We start from the raw sequence: 19,392 nt of genomic DNA, 5'->3' as shown, positions 1-19,392 counted from the left end.
TACCATATTACTGTCATTAGAAACAACGATTTGGATCCCCGCGTTTGCATATCTGGTGTTGTCACATCGCTGTGTCATTAAAATCAGTTGCGCTGGCCATCGGACTGCGGCCGATCGAATCATTTCATAACAATTCACTTCTCCATCATACGTGATCGAAATAAAATAATTGCTTGCACTCGCGTCGCTGATCACTTTCCACTTTACACAAACTGCCGGTGATAACGAGGAATGCTTCAAGGATGGAACAATAAATTTACCACATACATAATTATTATCATCTGGCCCGGTTATTTGTACACGGGGTAAAGTCGAAACGCTTCAGGGTTACATTTTTTAAAGCATTTACGTTTAATGCTTATTTTATAGGTCCTCCACAAAGGACAACTTTGTATTTATATATCTGTTTATGTTTAAATTGTTATTTTCATTTTTAAATCAGTATTTCTGTTCAATTGAACCGTTAAAAATTAGTCATAGTTAGCGCAATTTTAATCAATTGTACATTTAAAGCACATGTGTGGGTACATTATATAATAAGTTAACAAATTTAAGATATTATATATAAGGAGTTACGTATATTTTGTTCGATTCTGTGTACGGAAAGAAAACAGTTGAATAGCGTCCAATTAACCATGATATACATAATTATCGATGAGAAAATGACGAAACAGCGCCAATTTCACAAAGAAACGTAGAAGTTCTTATACAGAGCTGTCCAAAACACCATATAATTTTAACTGTCCTGAACCTGAACAGTGGTGATTTTAAACTCTCCTTGTGCCTTTCATCACATCAATATAATATCATAAAAATAACAACAAAATACGTAGGGTTTATTTTGAGACATTATTTTTTAAGAAATAAAAGTGGAAAATATATGTATTTCCATATTTATAAAGTATCCTCAAATATTTAGGCAGGTACGTCTTGTTGTAAAATATTAATATTTATTCTGTTTGATTTTCACGAAAATGTGAACAATCAACTACCAATTTCATACCAATTCATTTTCTACCGAAAATGATTTTAACTACGTAAGTATAGTTATTTCTAAGTCGACTGAAAAATTAAAAAAATATTTATGTACCACATAAATCTGAAGAAAAAAATATTGGTGTAGCACGGTACGGTAAAGGAGACGGGAAATGAATAATTGCTGTAACTGAATAAAATTGTAATACCGTTGCCATAGATTTTAGATTATTTGATAAAAATCCAATTCTAGCTCGATCACAAACTGAATTAGAATTATATACTTATTTAATTTTTTGTTGATGCCAATTTGTAACTGTCATCGTTTAAATTATGTTGTAAGATTTTATTTGCAATCAAAAATATCACACACTTTACTTATTATGATTAGGTTGTTGTTAGTATTATAAATTTTGTAATCATTATGAAGATTGATCCCATATTATTTAATTGTTACTTTAAGTGAAATACGTATTTATAGGTGTAATTAGTCAAATGCCAAAGATATTTTGTTATATTATGTTCGTTTCAATGCTAAAGTAACGATCGCGTGCATGCATAAATTGCTGATAATAGCATGTGGTAATGTTTAAATAATTTTTGGCGGTCATAAAATTTTTTATTGCGTTGACGAAAATAGTGAACTAATTATTTTTAATCAAGTCAAAAGCTGCACAATTAGATAACGAAGTGCAATGAACATTATTTAGTACATGCGTCGATATATTAATAATTAATGCCTGAAAACTCAAAATGTTACTCATTCATAATTTTTATTTATTGGCTATCTTAACTAGACAAATGCAATGTTTAAATACTCCAATTTCGCCTTAATTTGCTATTGCTAAGCAATATGCGATCTTTGTGTGATTTCAGGGTTTAAACTTTAAACATCAATAAAATCAGCGCTCGAAATAGAAAAATTTATAAACTGGAGCACTCGATAATTTTCCGAAAATATTAAAATTTGCAAGTTATTTTATTATTATACCTACCTACCTTAGACGGGCAATTAATGCAATAACAGCATATAGATATCTGATACATATTGTGCGCCACAGTTGAAAAAAAACTAGTTTTACGAGATATTCTGTCAATCGTAGTATTATTGTTTTCCTTAATTTATCTGCCGCATACAAACAGTGCATGGGTTGTCTACTCTCGCGGGATGTCACTGCTTTGTAGTTATATTATTTACAAATCGTTTAATTAGTTCAATAAGTAATATCATAATGTAATATCCACAGACACTGAAAATATCAAAATCCGTATCCTGGAATACTATACCTAAATCCTACAGAATGGTACAAAACTCTCATTAATCAGAATTTATGTTCTATTAAGATGGCCTAAAAACTTTGTAATAAAACAACACAAAAACTTATTATTATTTGTAAAAATAGGTGTGTACGACATATCAAGTTTTTGTATATTAATGTGATGATTTTAATAATAATTCCCGAATCAGATCACCATTTTTAATTTGTCCACGAGACGGAGCGGTAATCTCGTGGATTTCACGAACGGGAACTGCGCTCCGGTGCGTTCCGGTCGATTTCGAGCGCTGACTGAAAAATTATATCAGCAGACAACATGTGTTACTCTTTCAAAGATTCATTGTTTGCCTATGACCAGCTAGATTGCTACGGGTTTAATGTATGGTTGCGAGTAATAGTTACTTCAATGTATTTTTTATGTAATTCCAAATTTCAATTAACAATTATTGGATCGAAAAGCCTATGCGCCGACAGAAAAAGGTATTTATTATATTAGTCTACATGGAATAAACTGTTTTCGTAAAAAAAAAACCATAAAAGCTCATGACATCTGCGGCACAATAACCGAAAATTTTATTTATATTCTATTTTAATTTTGCTGATATTCGAATGGGTATGTTCGAGTATAAAATAACCAGCGGTCTCGTTTTTAATTCCAAAAATGAGCTCACATGTTTGTACTGTATGTAGGTACTCAAAAATCGATGAAGAAATGTTGAAAAATCAGTCAGCAGTTTAATTGCAAACTCACGCCTCTTTTTAAAATGCGAAAGGTTTTAATATGATGAAATCAATATTGCTCATTCATGTTTTCGAGGATAAGCAAAAAAAAACATTAACGTTTCCTCATTATTTCTTTGTAATGAATGCATTTTAGCTGTGTGATCCAATTGATCATGATGACATATTATATTAATACTCTTTTCGTATTGTCTTGATTATAACAATCGGCTGAAAATGAGGCGCATAATATATCAACAATTTAATGACATCCCTTTATCCCGTGTGGAGCAATGCAACGCGAACGACCGTCCTGAGTACCGAGATTTGGGGGGTGCCAAATTTTTTAATAAAATAAATTTATATTTATTAGTAAGAGTATAGAACAATTTGTCAATGTATATTAATTATCTACTTATAATATTACTATTTTATAATTTAAACTCTTTTCCTAAATGTAGAGCAATACACATAATTATATACACATGTCCTAATGAAAAACATTGTTTAAAAACATACCGTTAATTTATATGACATTAATACGTATTTTATTTATAAAACTGTGCTTAAAATTAAAAAGTTTAACGTGTGATCCAGCTGTTAAGAAAAAAGGTTTTTAATTAAGTATCTGACCTATCCTAACGAAATCAATTAGATCAACTTTTTTGTATGACTGGAGACTTTTAAGACGAATTATGATTAATCAAAAAATAAACACAAACTCAATATTTTCTTTTATTTTGTTAACTGTCAATTCATGGTGGAACTGCATTGTATTGTTGTTTTTATTTAATAAAACGCAATTTTTTTTTATAGTACTTATTCCACTTTTAATTAATATATTAGGACCGGTTTCGTCCGCCTCAGTGGGACATTTTCAACCGAATACATTTTTTTAAAACAATATTTATCAAACAAAATTCAAAGCGATAGAAATAATATAACAATAGGTACATAATAATTATCCGTCCAATAATACCTTCCCAATAACAGACTAATTTAAAACTAATGAGGTTGGACATTAATATTTCATACTACGTCAGGGGCATTAAACAAATTATTTAAAATATTAACAAACCACAAAATATGAAACAATCTACACTTACAATAACATTAATATCAACAAATAATTATGATTAGTCGAAATTTACAATAAAAATTTTATAAAAAATAAAATAAACAATATTATCAATTGAAGTGAGATAGAATAAACAACAAATACAACAAAAATATGAGTCAAAATTAAATAAAAATAAAAATAAAAAATAATGTACAATATATAAAGTTATGTTATGACAATCCTTAATATTAAATAGGGTATAATAATGGAGAAGACACAAAATATAATTGATCATTTAACAAATTAGAATTGGGCAAAAATTTATACCTATTAATTTCTAGGATTTCCTGTTTATAAATTGGATTTATTGGAACAGCAGCTTGGATGATCTGTGCAGAACGTAAAACAAACGTGTGAGATTATGGAAATCACAATAACTCATTTTTTTTTTAATTGCAGCCTGGCTGCTTTGTGTATAACTACGCTCTTTTGATTGTTCAATTATTTTATCATAAGTTTTACATATTATCACCTACTACCGATATCCTAAATCACGATTTGTTGCAAAGAAAACCGTTTAGGAAATACAATTTTCTAACCAACTATACTATTAACGCAATTTATATTTTTTACAAAACAATTATTAGCTGTAACCACAGGCTTACGGTCCACGGTGTCGATTTAAAAAATATGAAATTCTTCGATAGAGTTTTTATAAATTCTACTTATAGCCTGTAAGTCTGATATTTTGATACGATCCGCTTGACCTGTTTGCAAAACAAGTATCAACTCACCGAAAAAAAAAACCATAGATAAGTAAACTTCTACAAGTATTATTTGAAAATAGAGAAATATATTATATTATTGATACTCGATTCACAATTTTAACCAATGCTAAGTGTGGCAATATTAATATGATTATAACATTATGGTACTTACCTACCTACCATTTTAAGTGTTGTACGTATTACATTCACGTATGCATTTTAGTTATATTATAATTAATGAGACTGGTTTATATATTTTTATTATACTACATTCCCGACCTCACGTGAATAAATAATAAAAAAAATACTGAATGGCCTTTGGACAGTTTCGTTCTAAAACTTTAACATAACACATCCACAACTACTAATTAGAAAAAAGTAATAATTATAAGTTGAAGTTCTCAATCGAATGGGGAAGGACCGAGAAGTTCTACGTAGTATCAAAACCAGGAATACAGTACCTCGGTCACATTATGAGAGGACAGAAATACAGCATTCCCCAACTTGTCATTCAAGGAAAGATCAATGGGAAGAGTAACAGAGCACGGCGCCGCACTTCGTGGCTTAAGAACCTCCGTGATTGGTACGAGTGCAGCTCCACCAAACTGTTCCGGGTAGCAGACGATAAAGATAAGATCGCCTTGATGGTGGCCGACCTCCGCTAGGGGATGGCACAATAAGAAGAAGAATGAACTGGAAAACTTGATTGTGGTAATGGTTACAATGTTATAATATTATTATTTAATAAGATAGTTAACACTGTATTTAAAACCATTATTATTAATGGATTATTGGAGTGGCCAATGAATCAGTAATAATAAATTGACCAATAGGCAGTGAAGATTTATCATTTTTATAGTAAAAAAGTATTCTTAAAATAAACATATCCCATTGAAAGGTTCTCATAATATTATGAATCATTATTTAATTAATCAATCATAATTCTTTTGTTCGCCAATTTGACAGCTTGCATAATGATATTTGCACAATGTGCTTGATTTCGACGTGTACATAATAAATGAATCTAATAAATATCTCATCATCTAACAGTTACCAGAAATAATTGACGTGCTGAGGATTGAAAGATTACAAGTGCATCGGTGTCTAAGTTAAGTATAAAAGTTAAACATGCGATTTAAAATTTTACATAACCTTTTTTAATAATATGTAAATTAAAAATTGTTTGCTCCTCTATTACTAATTCATTGAAAGATATCTAAATTTTTTATGTTTATTAATGATTTTAGTAAAAGTTTAAAGGAGAACAAGTCAGGGCAACGCATTTAAATTAAATACTCTGACATGAAAATAATAACAATATTTTTTACGCAGAAGTCCATGAAGTGTAATCTAATAAAATAAATAAATGTAATCTAATAATAAGCTCATTTTTATCCATTCATTTTTAAGCGGTTACATGACGTGTTGTCAAAGCTAGTTAAATAATTATTATTTTACCTTTATGTCATTTGTATTTTTTTTACTCTCTACTACTACACTATCTTAATATTGTATTTTAAATTACAAGGCATCATGATAATGTATGTAACAGAAAAATTGTCTGTAAAAATAGTCGTTACATCAGTGATATTGAATCTTCTTTCAGGTGGAGCATATGGTTTCTATTTTAAAAACACCGAATCAAGTTTCAGTTTACCGTAAGTGCCATTTTACAACGTTCTTATTAGCTCGTATTCGGTACAAATCTTGCAATCGACCGACTAGCTAGACATTTGAAACTTTTAGAATATATCAGAACACGATTCCAATGCATTCTTTTAATACTTTTAGCCACCTTTAAGTAGAATTGAATTCATTTTCAGTTAATTCTGTTTTGTATGAAAAGATATTTCGAAAGAAATCCGTAATCCAATCCACTATTATCGGTTTTCTAAGGTTGCTTGGTGGTCCTAGCAACGAAATTATTAATATATACGTGCGTTACCATGGAAATCAAAATGACATTTCAGTATTCAGTATTTCTATATTTGTTTGTTTGTTTGTTTTTTATTTACTTCGTATCAAGTACAAGTTTGAGCATACTGAGCATAATAATTCAACAGAAAATTTAAAAACGTTGTATATAAAAAGTTCTTTTTATCTTGTAATTATTTGTTTTGAAGAAAGAAATAATATGGTTGCGAATAATGAGAATTTGCATGAGAATTAGAGGTCCCATTGTTTGCTTCACTTTCATACTTTTAGGCTCCACCATACATATTATAACAAAACAAAATTACTTAGATTGGTTTGATAAACAAAATCAAATGTTTGATATTACGACTCGATTTGTACCTCGACATTTCAGGAATATTTATCATGAACTTATTTAGAAATAAATTATCAATTGTTTTCACGTTTCACAATGTAAAAACTTGCGGAATTTTCCACGTCATACATGGAAAGTACTTGATTATGGTTTGAACGATAAATTTGTTTTAACGCGATCGCTCTGTGAATAAATATAGACTATTTATATTATTTTTTAAGGTTGGTATAGAAACGGAGGTTATTTCTTTGTGGTGTTTTATTTCCTCGTTTAGAAATATCATGTTTGACAATTTTCTAATGAAGGTTTTATGTCGAAACTATTAATTTCATTGAGCAGGTTGTAACAAACTCAGATCAGTTTTATTCACGCTTGTAAAGACATTGCATACCCACCAATTGAATGATAATATACAATTTAATTTTCAGATGTAATTCCAAAATTCGACATTGTGCTCACCTAGTTAATTATTATGAACGAGTATAATATAAAAGTAAAAAATTAAGCATATTATGGTTTTCTAAAGATCATCCAACGGTTAACGAGAAATGGTTGCTAGCAATTCACTCAACTTACTGAATTCTTGCGCTCCATTATGCACACACTGAATAAATAATATGTAAATTTAAGCTAACCGTGTGAGTCAAATCTACGGCGTTGGACATAGTGTTTCTGTTAGTATTACAACGCTAGAGCGAATATATATCTCGCAATGAAGCAAGCTCTCGCAAGTTTACATATTGTTTATGAAGGCTATGTTGGTAATAATAACTTATTAGATGGTATGGATGGGGTTTCCTGGAATAATTGACTGACGTTTATGCCCGAGGGCATGGTAATTCAAATATTCAAGCAAAACATAATATAATATTAATTTGATAACATGTTATAATGGAGTCACGGATACCGAAGAAGATCCTCGAAGGAAACCCAGGGGGGAAGGTCAGTGGGAAAGCCACGCACACGATGGGGTGACAACATTACAAAAGATGCCAACTAGCTGCTAAAAATCATGAACTGGAAAAGACGTGCGGAGGACCGTTCAGGCTAGAGGACGGCGGTGGAGGAGGCCAGGGCTCGACTTGAGCTGTAGCGCCATCGAAGAAGAAGTTATAGTGGAAAGTAAATTAATTTCATATGATTTCCATAATACTAAGTAGGTATTAGGGTACTTACTATTTCTGAAATAAAAGAGAGGATGGATCTCGATTATTTATGTGAGTTAAATACTTAAGCATATGCCAATCGTTTCATGTTGTCGTCTTGATGATGGTATAACAACCAAAATTGTTATTGACTATTAAAATATATATTTTATTATAATTTATATTATAATTAAGTTTTTTTTCTTTTATTTTGTTTACTGTCAATTTATGGTGGGACTGCATTGTATTGTTGTTTGATTTAATTTTTAAGTTTTTTTGTAGTACTTATTCCACTTTAATAGAAAACGAAAGACGAAACCGGTCCAAATTTATTTATTAAAGTGGAATAATTACTACAAAAAAACTTTAACTTTAACTTAAATCAAACAACAATAATTATCATTAAGTATATAGAATAGAATTCTACTAAGTAAATGCTATCTTAATCAATTACGTAGTGCCTACCTTGAAACCTACTATGAAACTAGATGTAGAAACAAATACATAAGTAGAAAAAATATAAGAATTTAAAATTTTGAACCTACAATATCGTATGTATCATATTAATATATTAGCAAGAGGTATTAAATCAAGAAAATTTATTTTTATTTTTGTTAATATATTAATTATATTCTAATATCTTCCGCTATTTATGTAAATTCATTATTTTCCTTACACAAAAAACAATTAAAATACAGAAATTGTGGAAAAATTAAACAGAGTTATTTAAATAAAAAAAACTTTACTGTAAAAGAAACCAAATCGTTAGTTTGTATTCAATACTATGTTATTTCATATACGTATTCAATTTAACATAGCGTGAATATAAAAACAGCTCAAGTATCAGAAAGAGTGCAAAATTTTTGATTATTTCGTTGATTGAAGGTTTATTTTTTTGACTTACAGAATAAACATAAGAAAGAGAACTTACGCGGGTATAAAGTCCAAACATACTGCGCAGGAAGCAATTTTATTGATTAATACTAATAAATATCATATGTCAATAAATATATTTTCCATAATACCAACTCTGTGCAAATACAGCTTACGAGTCACGTTGTCCGCACATTTTAAGATTACAGACAAAATGACTAGCATTTTTATTTACCTAGTTTGAGCAGGTATTTTGTTTAGAAATAATGCGGCTATTATAAAAATTAAATTTTATCTTTATTATTATTTTAGAGGTCGATTTATCAAAGCCATTTTGTTGATTTGTATATTTTTTTTACATGTACATAATATATAAAATCTTTTTAAGTACTTGGCATTTTAATAATAAGTAATTATATATTTACAATCAACCTAATCGTGCACACGTCTTGATAATCAAATATTTATGCAGGAAGCATTAAAAAAAACTCATAGAATAGTGTTTATTTTAGAATACATATAAGTCTATCTTATAAAACTAGTAACATCCATTTTGATTTAAAAAAAATGAGATTTTCATTGAAACCTCATATTGACATTTTGTGTAATTAGTAATTTTTTTTAAATTATTGTTCTTTTTTGAAATTTCTATTAAAACGTGAATGAGACGATTGTTTTGATTAAACCGTTATTTTGGATAATATTAAGTCAATAAGATTCCTTATATTAAGTTTAGTTTAATTTTTTACCATGTTTTTATTAGCTCGTATTCTTGTTTGTCCAATACAAATCTTGCAATCGATTTTTAACTAACTTCCCGACTACCTAGACATTTTAGAATATATCAGAACACGATGGCAATGCATTCTTTTAATACTTTCAGCCATCTTTAAGCAGAATTGAATTAATTTTCAGTTAATTCTGTTTTGTATGGAATGTTATTTCAGGAAAAAATCGTAAAAAGTAAAACACTATTATTGATTGCTAAGGGCGTCCTAGCAACTAAATTATTAATATATACGTGCGTTACTATGGAAATCAATATGAAATATCAAAATGACATTTCAGTATTCTATAATATTTATTCAGTATTTCTATCAAGTACAAAAAAAGTATTTATTAATACATAGAATTGTCAAGTTTATATGATTCAACAGAAAATTTTAAAACGTGGTATATAAAAAGTTCTATTTATCTTGTAATTATTATGTAGTAGATATAAGTAGCGATGTCTGTTAAGTGTTTGGTATCATTAATTTCCATTTGAACTTTGTCGCGCTTCGTGAGTGATCGTGATAGAGTTTTTAGGAATTTCATTATTATTATTATTATGAGATTCTTACTTAAATGATAAATAAAAAAACAATAACGGAATATGTCATTAAATCGTCAGGGGGCTATGATTTTTAAGAATCTTCCTAAAAACTTAAATATAAGTCACTGCATCTGTTACTACATGATAATATAACAACTTGGATGACAATAATATAGTTTATATTGTATCAAAAATCTAACATTAAATTGAGATAAATAACGGTTAACAATTTCCAAGCAAAGAAACATCTTTACTCGATAGATAGATATTATAGAAGATTATAATCGTATGGCAAGTTATATCAAGATTAATTCATTTTCGATGTAAATCAATGATATAATATATAACATATTATGTTGTCGTCATATTATATGAAGACTTTCAGTCACAAATACTAGATACAGATTGGATATTAGGTTGTGAAATTATTTTCAATTCTGAATTTATAAAAATCTTGTTACACGAGAAATATGCATAAAGGCTGATATCAGTTTATTATATAATGATATATATATATAACATTAGAAAATATTGATACCATGTTGGCTTTTATTAGATTAAAAACCGATATTAGTTAAATATTGTTTTTGTGTAATGAGAAAATATCTATCAAATAAAATTATGGTGAATTCAAAAAAACAATAACCGTTAAACAGTAGTAGGTATATATTATTTTTAAAATATAAAAGCAAAAGGATTATTATCAGTCAATAATGACTATCAGTACTTTATCCAAGTATCTACGTAAAAATAACATTTAACACGACATGTCATAATAAAATTTCAATTTTGTTCCTAAATTCCGATAAAGACAATATTTTTTTAAATTATAATATATATATATATATTCTTTATCTACAACAGGCCAAGAGGCCCGATGATAGTAGTTTACCTAGTGAAACAGTAGTGTATTTAGTAATAGAAGTGTAGAACAATCACATAAATATATTGTGACCTCACCGGGATAGAACCCGGAGCTCTTGGATAAAGGGCTAGCGCCTTATTCCCTGCACCACGAGAGCATAATAATAAACATATATATTATATTTGCAATCCATAATTGAATTTACGATTAAAAATAAACCGAATAAGGGAATAAGGAAAGAAATATAAGAAAATTTACATTAGTAAATAATATTCATATTTAGAAAACACGTATGTGTCTGCATTCTTGTCAGTGAATTATTTAAAATATTTAAATAAGTACCATTAATGGTTATTATAATTAGATATATAAAACCAACACAATGATTGTAATAAGTTTTTAACTAGGTATTATATTTGTAAGTGTTGTTACTTTCGGATAGTGTATAATTATTATTATAAAATGCATTGTCAGGAAGTAATATCTGAAATTATTTATATGTAAAAATCGCTTTTGTTCCTTACAGCAATAGAAATTACATGAGAAAATTCATAGTATTTAATATTTGTCGGAGAAAACAGATACATGTTTCATGCAAAAGATAACACTAAAATCAAGATTTGTCATATGCCGCAAATAACAAAAGAGTTGTAAGCGAGCTGCGGAGAAGGTGTAGGTCGCGATCCTCAGTCCTGAGGACTCGACGGAGTAGAATACTGATATTATAATATTACATCTAAAAAATTTAAAAACTTGGCATAACTATTATAAACCTACTTACAATACCTATTGTATCTATCGTATAGTATGAATGGTTAGACATATATTTAAATTGTTTTCTTCGATTCTGTTTGTTGAGGATCTTGCCTCATTTTAAATGACCTCATTACATGTCCACAACGAGCCCTGCATTCTACCATCGTTCACTTGGTTAGACCATCGCATAGGGAAACCCCTTCTTGCAGGTTACCGTATTCCTTTTTTACTATGTTACCAAATAGCTACAGTATCTTCCAGAGCAGTGTTTCCCAACGTGGGGCAATTTGAATTTTTTGGGGGGCAATGTGCAAATCATTAATATTTGGTACATTTTTTTTGTTAAAAAACGCATTTTCGAAAATATTTTTTTGATATTGCAACCATGACTTTCTGAGAAAATTACTGTTGCAATTCCAATCATAATATTTAGTTAATGCGGCACTTTAGCGCTGTAAATGATTTGTTAGGTACTGAAAAAAAGAAATCGTTTTGATATCACAAACTGGAGATTTAAGATTAAAATTGACAAAATTAGTACCTCACGTAAAAACTCTTTGTAGCTCACATCAAGCACAACGATTGCACTAATTTTCTTCCAAGTTGTATGTACATCTAATATAATATACATAGGTACTTACTTACGAAAGTTAAATTGAAAATAGTATTGCCTATGTGCATTTTTTATTTGAAGCAATTTTTTTCTTCAGAATTTGTTAGTTAACTATGAAACTTTGATAGGAGGGGGGAGGCATGGCACAAGTAAGGTTGGGAAACACTGCTCTAGAGGCATATTTTAAACTTTTAAAGAGACAGTTCTTCACTTTTCATTTTCTCCATAATGGTGATATTCATTTAATTTAGCTTCCATTGAAGGTTAACCCTACACCTACAGCACCAAGGCATAAATATTTGGTTTAATATTGATTTAAATATAGTAAAACATCAATGTCGTACACCGTATCAATAAACGTGCCATTTCAATCATCAGTCATTCTCTATTGATTACAGTTTTGCGTAAAACTATTTCAAATGATCCAAAAACCCACTTTCACTTCATTATTGTATGCAAATCGAAGCAGAGTAAAGGTGTTCGATGCGATGTCAGAGACACGCTTGTTTTTTCTTCGTTTTATACATAATCAATTACCCAATATGAACTTGACATCAATAAATAAATTAAGCAGACGACATTTTGACAGTGATTAACCCCTTTGGTCATCGAATAATAACATCGTTTTTGGTTTTGAAAAAATAATTTAAGCATAATTTAAAATTTATTACGTGCCATTGTCTGAACCATGCATATATATTCTTTTTTATTTTACATTTTTTGGTTCTTTGAAAATATAATAAAATATTGATGAAATTTACGGTACTGTTCGGTTATCAGGAATACAGCGGAAAACACATTTTGAAAATAACCGATAAACTGGATTATTTGATAGGTTAACCTAACCAAACCTAACCCAACCTAACCTAACCTAAATTCACCCAAACTAACAATAATCCAGTATATCGGGTATTTTCAAAATGTGTTTTCCGCTGTATTCTTGATAATCGAACAGTACCAAATTTACTTCCTGATTGTATAATTACCGGTTGAGAACTATTTTATAGACATTTATAAATTATACGAATTAAATACTTTATCGCAAAATCAACCTCGACAACAAACTGCTATTTTGGTATTCAAAAACAACAAGGCCCTCTCGAAGAAAATGAGTCATTTTTTTTTAAAATATGGATATATTATTTGAATGAATAAACTGACAATAGAAATGTTATTTGGAGATCGAGATGGATTTGTAAGAAAATGATTTATGGAGATGAAACGAGTACGTGATATTGTAAAAATGCAAAAACTGCGATGAATCCACAACGTACTAAGAATATTGCAGGAGCTTTTAGTAAAGCGGGCTATGTACGCATACTCTTAGGGTTAAAGAAAACATGAACGACTGAGCCGCCTGGACGCGCCAAGGTCCTGGTTTTAAAGCGTCTGGTGGTGGGTGGATCGTCCGGGATGGGTGGTTGTTGAGTCAAGATTTAAAAATTGATAAACACTTAAATTTTTGCTTAGTCGACGAAATGTTGTTTTACCGTGAAATTAAAAAAGTTTGTTAGTTTATTACCTATCTACTTTGCGTCACGAAATAAAAAAAAAGGTAATAAAATTTTTGGAAATATTTCGAAAGGTATTATTCGGCCTGGGGCAGGTATCACAGGTTCGAGGACACTTGACTTCATTTGAATAATAATAAGAGATGGTATATGCTAAAAATGATGTGTTGAAACACACATTTTAATAGTTTTTCGACAGTTTCGAAAAATGTTAACGCAATATGATGTAAACGAGATTTATTAAAAATATAATGGTTAATCGATATGAAATAATATGTAAATATGAAACATGTAGTATCCTTAATAGCATTATTATTATAAATTTATCAATATTTTTTATTCATTATCATATTTACGTAAAATTTAAATATTTGCAAATAAACTGTATTATTTTAAGTTACTAAGTTATTAGTATTTGTGAATAATTTAATTTAAAACTGGGTCCTATTGTGTACCTATACTATGATATATTAAACATTTTTTATTTATTAATTTAATCGTGTGAGTATATCAACATTAACTAATTAATATTATTGACAAACTATCTTTAATTTTGCAATAGTAGACATGTTTTCACTATTTAAAAAAATATTTGTAAAAGTACATAACAAACTATTGATAATATTCTGAAAAAGGACGAAACCGGTCCTGACCATTAATAAATTATCCGAATCAAGTTAGTACAACTACTTAAATATTTTTTTGTTTTATTTTAACTATAAAATAATTTAATTACATTTTTTCATCACTTTATAATTAACATTTTTGTGGAAATATTAACAGTCTTATGTAAAAAAAACCATCTGTGATATTTTAGTTAAGATTACAGTATTAAAATCAGTATGTTTTCGATATCAATTATATACTTATTATGATAATGTCACTTCTTATAAAATTTGTTAATGTATAAGATTCCTATTTATAGAATATATATATATATTTTTAAATTAAACTGAATGTCTAAGTATGTATTTAAATATTAGTAATCACTTTTGGGCGGTGTTTATAATAAAATAAGTTATTTTCTTTACCTTAATTTTGTACTGCAGTCCAAAAATATCACGTTTGTAAATAGGTAATAATAAAAATGTTTCACTGATACACTTGGTGGCCTAGCCGCGCGTGTGCGTACTTACTGCCTGAAACTGACGAGCGGATGTGCTGTACTTTTTAAATACAAAGCCGGATACGGAAAATAAAAAAAAATACATCGGTGCTGCCAAGATGGCGTGCTCGCGCTCTGCCGAAAAGATCGCGAATGATCGCCGCGACGGAAGGCTTCGTGCTTCAAGTTCGGCTGTACTGAGTGGAAAACTTGATGCCAATTCGACGGCATCCACTCATATTTATAAGTAAGTTTTACTAGGGTGACCACGTCACAACCATATATTTTTTAAATCATTATATTTTATTTCAATTTCAATTTTTTTTTTTTTTTTTACATATTGTGGACATTACAAATTATAAGTTTAAGACGTTCACAACATGGCATGAAATATTATTATAAAGAAGAAAGAATAAGAAAAGTAATAAAAGAGATAAAAATGAAAATATAACATAATATAAACATATAAAAGCAGTGAAAATACAATTATACATCTATAATAGTTCAAAGAAGTACACCGAGTTTGCTAAGAAGACCCTATTTTAAGAATTTCGAAGAGAAAAGAGTCCACATAAACTCACCCTCACGCAAGTGTAATATATCAACATCCGAAGCAATTTGGTTGAACATAGTTATCGCCATCCCAATCGGCATTACCAGTGGCAGGTTGGTTCTGCACCTTTGAAAATAAATAACTGATGCTCCCTATTTCTAAGATAGTTATCAGGGACACACATGTCAACACTACCCAAAATGGCAGAGTTCTCATTTATATCTCGTATAAGTCAAAAAAAAAATACGTAGCTAAATAAAGATCTCTTCTAAATCGTAGACTGCAGTATGTATGCATACCTAAGAGCAAGTCAGTTGGATAAAGCCACGGAGCTATATGGTGATAAACAACTCAATTCGTGTCAGCATATTGGTCGGCGATATTAAATACCCATTTCCCGTAGTGTCCAATTATTGTAAACTCAGTAAATAGCTTACTGCAGACTATTTCCGCGATATCCATGTTTTCATATTGTCAGCTATATTCGATGACGCAAACTCCATATAGTAGCTGACTCAATTATATTAATTATTTCCTAAATATTATTTTCAAGATATTATTTTGATTGTGAGTACGTCAATAAATAGCGGATCATAATTCATTGGATATGTCACACTCGAATATAAGTTTTCGGTCTGTTGGTATCTCAGTCTCTGAATCGCTCCGCACAACATCTCATTATACCGAGATCGGACCTCGGAACCGTATCATGAGTATTGTAACATAACTCTTGTAACATACTCTTGTACCAACTGTTTAGGCTGCAAATAAAACTCGCTCCTCTATCCATCGGAGCAACCGCCAAATCTCGACTTCTTCATCCACAACTCCATGACTCCCACGTGATTACACCTACATTCAGCGCTCGAAATGGAAAATTTTACAAACCGGAGCGCTCGATAATTTTAAGAAAATAGTAACATACATAAATATGTGTATTTAATAAAAAAATAAGTGTGTTAGATTTTTTTATTATATGGCCTATCTAGCTCAGACGGTCAAATTATTATTCCACGAGACGGAGCGAAAATATTGGAGATTCTATTAACCGGAACGGCGCTCCGGCGCGTTCCGGTCCATTTAGAGCCCTGTCTACATTTAGATATTATTTTACCGATACAAGTTGATATGAACCCAGTGGCAAAATCTTAAAGATATGTTTATTTTCACGATATGTAGGAATGTAAAATCCTTATTAACCTAAGTATTGCTGCATTTTTAGCAGGATGACGTTTGGTCAAACAAAAAAAATAGAAGGCGTTCTCCGAGCCATACAGCACCACAGGCCTCCAAATTTACAAACCCGCCGCTGTATGGTTCCTGTGTTCCATTGATTGCCAATATATAAGTACATCGTAAAATAGAGGGCAAACGTTAAAATTTTAACAAGGTAATAAATAACTCATTTCCACCTAATTTAGACTTATTTATTGAACTGGCGTTTATATGGTAGAACTTGATTATAATGGTTTAAAAAAAGATTTTTTTATTAATTCTACTTCAATTTAGTTATTTACGTTGACAGCTGTTTCCAGTTATGAACTCATCTTCGGAACGATCGACTTTATATCTCCGAAAATGGCAAAAATACTATCTTTATTTGAACTCTAAAGCAATCACCGCCTCTAGACCCTCCACGTACAATAAACATCGTCTCTTGATTTATTGCGTAAATATTTCCTAACTAGCTCTATGGGGCCTGGATTCATAGTCATATAAGTAGCCTTAAGCACTTATAAATTTATTTTACCCAAATCAAATCAGAAGATTAGTGACTATTGCCGTCACAAATTAAACGGCAAAATGAAGAAGTTTAATTATTGGTTAATGTCAATATACTACTAATACTAGGGATATAAGATTCGGGATTTTATTTTTTTTCTTCGAGGATTGTGACTCTTTTCAAATGTCCCAAATATATCTCTCCATTAATTAATCTCTGAATATAGAGAATTAGAGATATAGAGATGGTCGGACCATCATGTCAGCGTCTTTCCACTTCCACGTCGGCCCTCGATGTTTCCACTGGTGATAAGCTTTTATAAGGTTACTGCAGAACTCTTTAGACTCTTCAGAGAAAGTCAACATTTCACGTTAATTTCTTTCATCACTAAGCATTTCCATATAATATATTCATGAATGTTAATATGTACATATTTATTGCTATTTAAAATGCATTTTAAAATTGACCTGTCACCGTATAAAATGGTACATTTCGGTACGATTTAATTTGGTAGTGTTTTTTAAATACGCCGATGGCCGCCCTAATGTGATATAAGGAAATTATTCGGTTATCGTATTCATTGTAGTATGGAAAGCATAATTTCAAGGATTTTAAAGCTATTTTATTCAATAATACGAATAAGTAAAAGATAATAATATTATTATGTTTACAAAATTAATTAAGTAGCTATGTAGACTAAACGACTTCAAAAATGTACCTTTTACATTTTAATTAAAGGAATTAATTTCAAGATAATCATCAAATTTAGCTAGGCAGTGTGTTAACATAAAAATTATCTACTCAAAGATTTTTCCGTCAAAAACATACTGGATAGGGATTGCAATACCGAATGAATATATCAATTCTACCGGTATTTCGGTATTTATTGTTGAATACCGGTATTAATACCGGTATTCGTCAAAACATATTACAGAAAAAAATAACTACCTATCAATAAATATGACTATTAAAATCTATTTAAAACACTATTTTATAGCAACCTAAAGTACCTATGTAAATATGCATAGATCATAATATTTTACAACTGCTCCGGGTACACAAAAATCTCTTTGAAATTCAACGTTTGTTGAATAATATACCTACTATCTACTTGGAAATATAAGCCACGAATGTTATCTTTTTCGAATTATGTTCGAACACATCGCAACAATTATTACATCGCAACAATTATTAGTCTATGAGTATATTTGAGGGATTTTGTTTTAATATTATTTAACCTTTGTTAGTTTCAGTCAATATATTTGCATTTTGACAGCATAAAACTTATACATTAAATTTAATATACAATATAGTAGTAAGTAATATTAAAATAACACAAATTTGGAAAAATATAAATGTGTATGCTTTCTTAATACCGAAAATACCGGTATACCTACTGGATTTTTAAAACCGTTTTTTCGGTATCGATAAATAATTGAATACTGGTTTTGAAATACCGGTATTAATTGCAATCCCTAATAATGGGCAGTTTTCTTTGTATTCAAAATAATATTATAAAACATACTCAAGTGGAAGATATTGGATACAACATTGCGTTTCGGTTATCTATTTTTATTGAAACACAGAATTCAATGAAATGTTTTATTTTTATTTTTATTCGTGCTTTTGCTCACCACTATCATCATCGACATTATAGGCCAATACAGATCTTCGCCTCCTCAATGACACGTTTCTAGTCCGTTAAAGCAATACATTGTTCATTATTTTAAAGATAAATTGTTCACGTAAATCATCGATAAATACGTGCATGGTTATGTAAATAAAGCAACAGACTTCAAACTAAAACGTGAAGAGCCGCCATTTTGTTTTAGATGCGACCAATAACTAATACAATACAATAACCA

The 19,392-nt window shown here is 29.6% G+C and overlaps 1 protein-coding gene across 2 annotated transcripts in view; it reads right to left on the bottom strand.

The window, feature by feature from the left end:
• The window catches only part of LOC147067726 (very long chain fatty acid elongase AAEL008004-like), a 92,740-nt gene extending 77,334 nt beyond the window's left edge, over positions 1-15,406 (bottom strand). For both annotated transcript variants that reach the window (XM_085952873.1, XM_085952872.1), the window contains exon 1: positions 15,178-15,406. The gene's annotated coding sequence lies outside the window, so the exon portion shown is untranslated. The remainder of the gene's footprint in view (positions 1-15,177) is intronic.
• Between the last annotated feature and the right edge of the window lie 3,986 nt (positions 15,407-19,392).

Source organism: Rhyacophila brunnea, unplaced genomic scaffold (assembly GCF_057557595.1).
Source record: "Rhyacophila brunnea isolate RB1 unplaced genomic scaffold, BYU_Rbru_1.0 scaffold_3, whole genome shotgun sequence".
Classification (NCBI taxonomy): domain Eukaryota; kingdom Metazoa; phylum Arthropoda; class Insecta; order Trichoptera; family Rhyacophilidae; genus Rhyacophila; species Rhyacophila brunnea.
The sequence above is the reverse complement of the archived record's forward strand: the minus strand, read 5'-3'. Positions and strand labels throughout refer to the sequence as shown.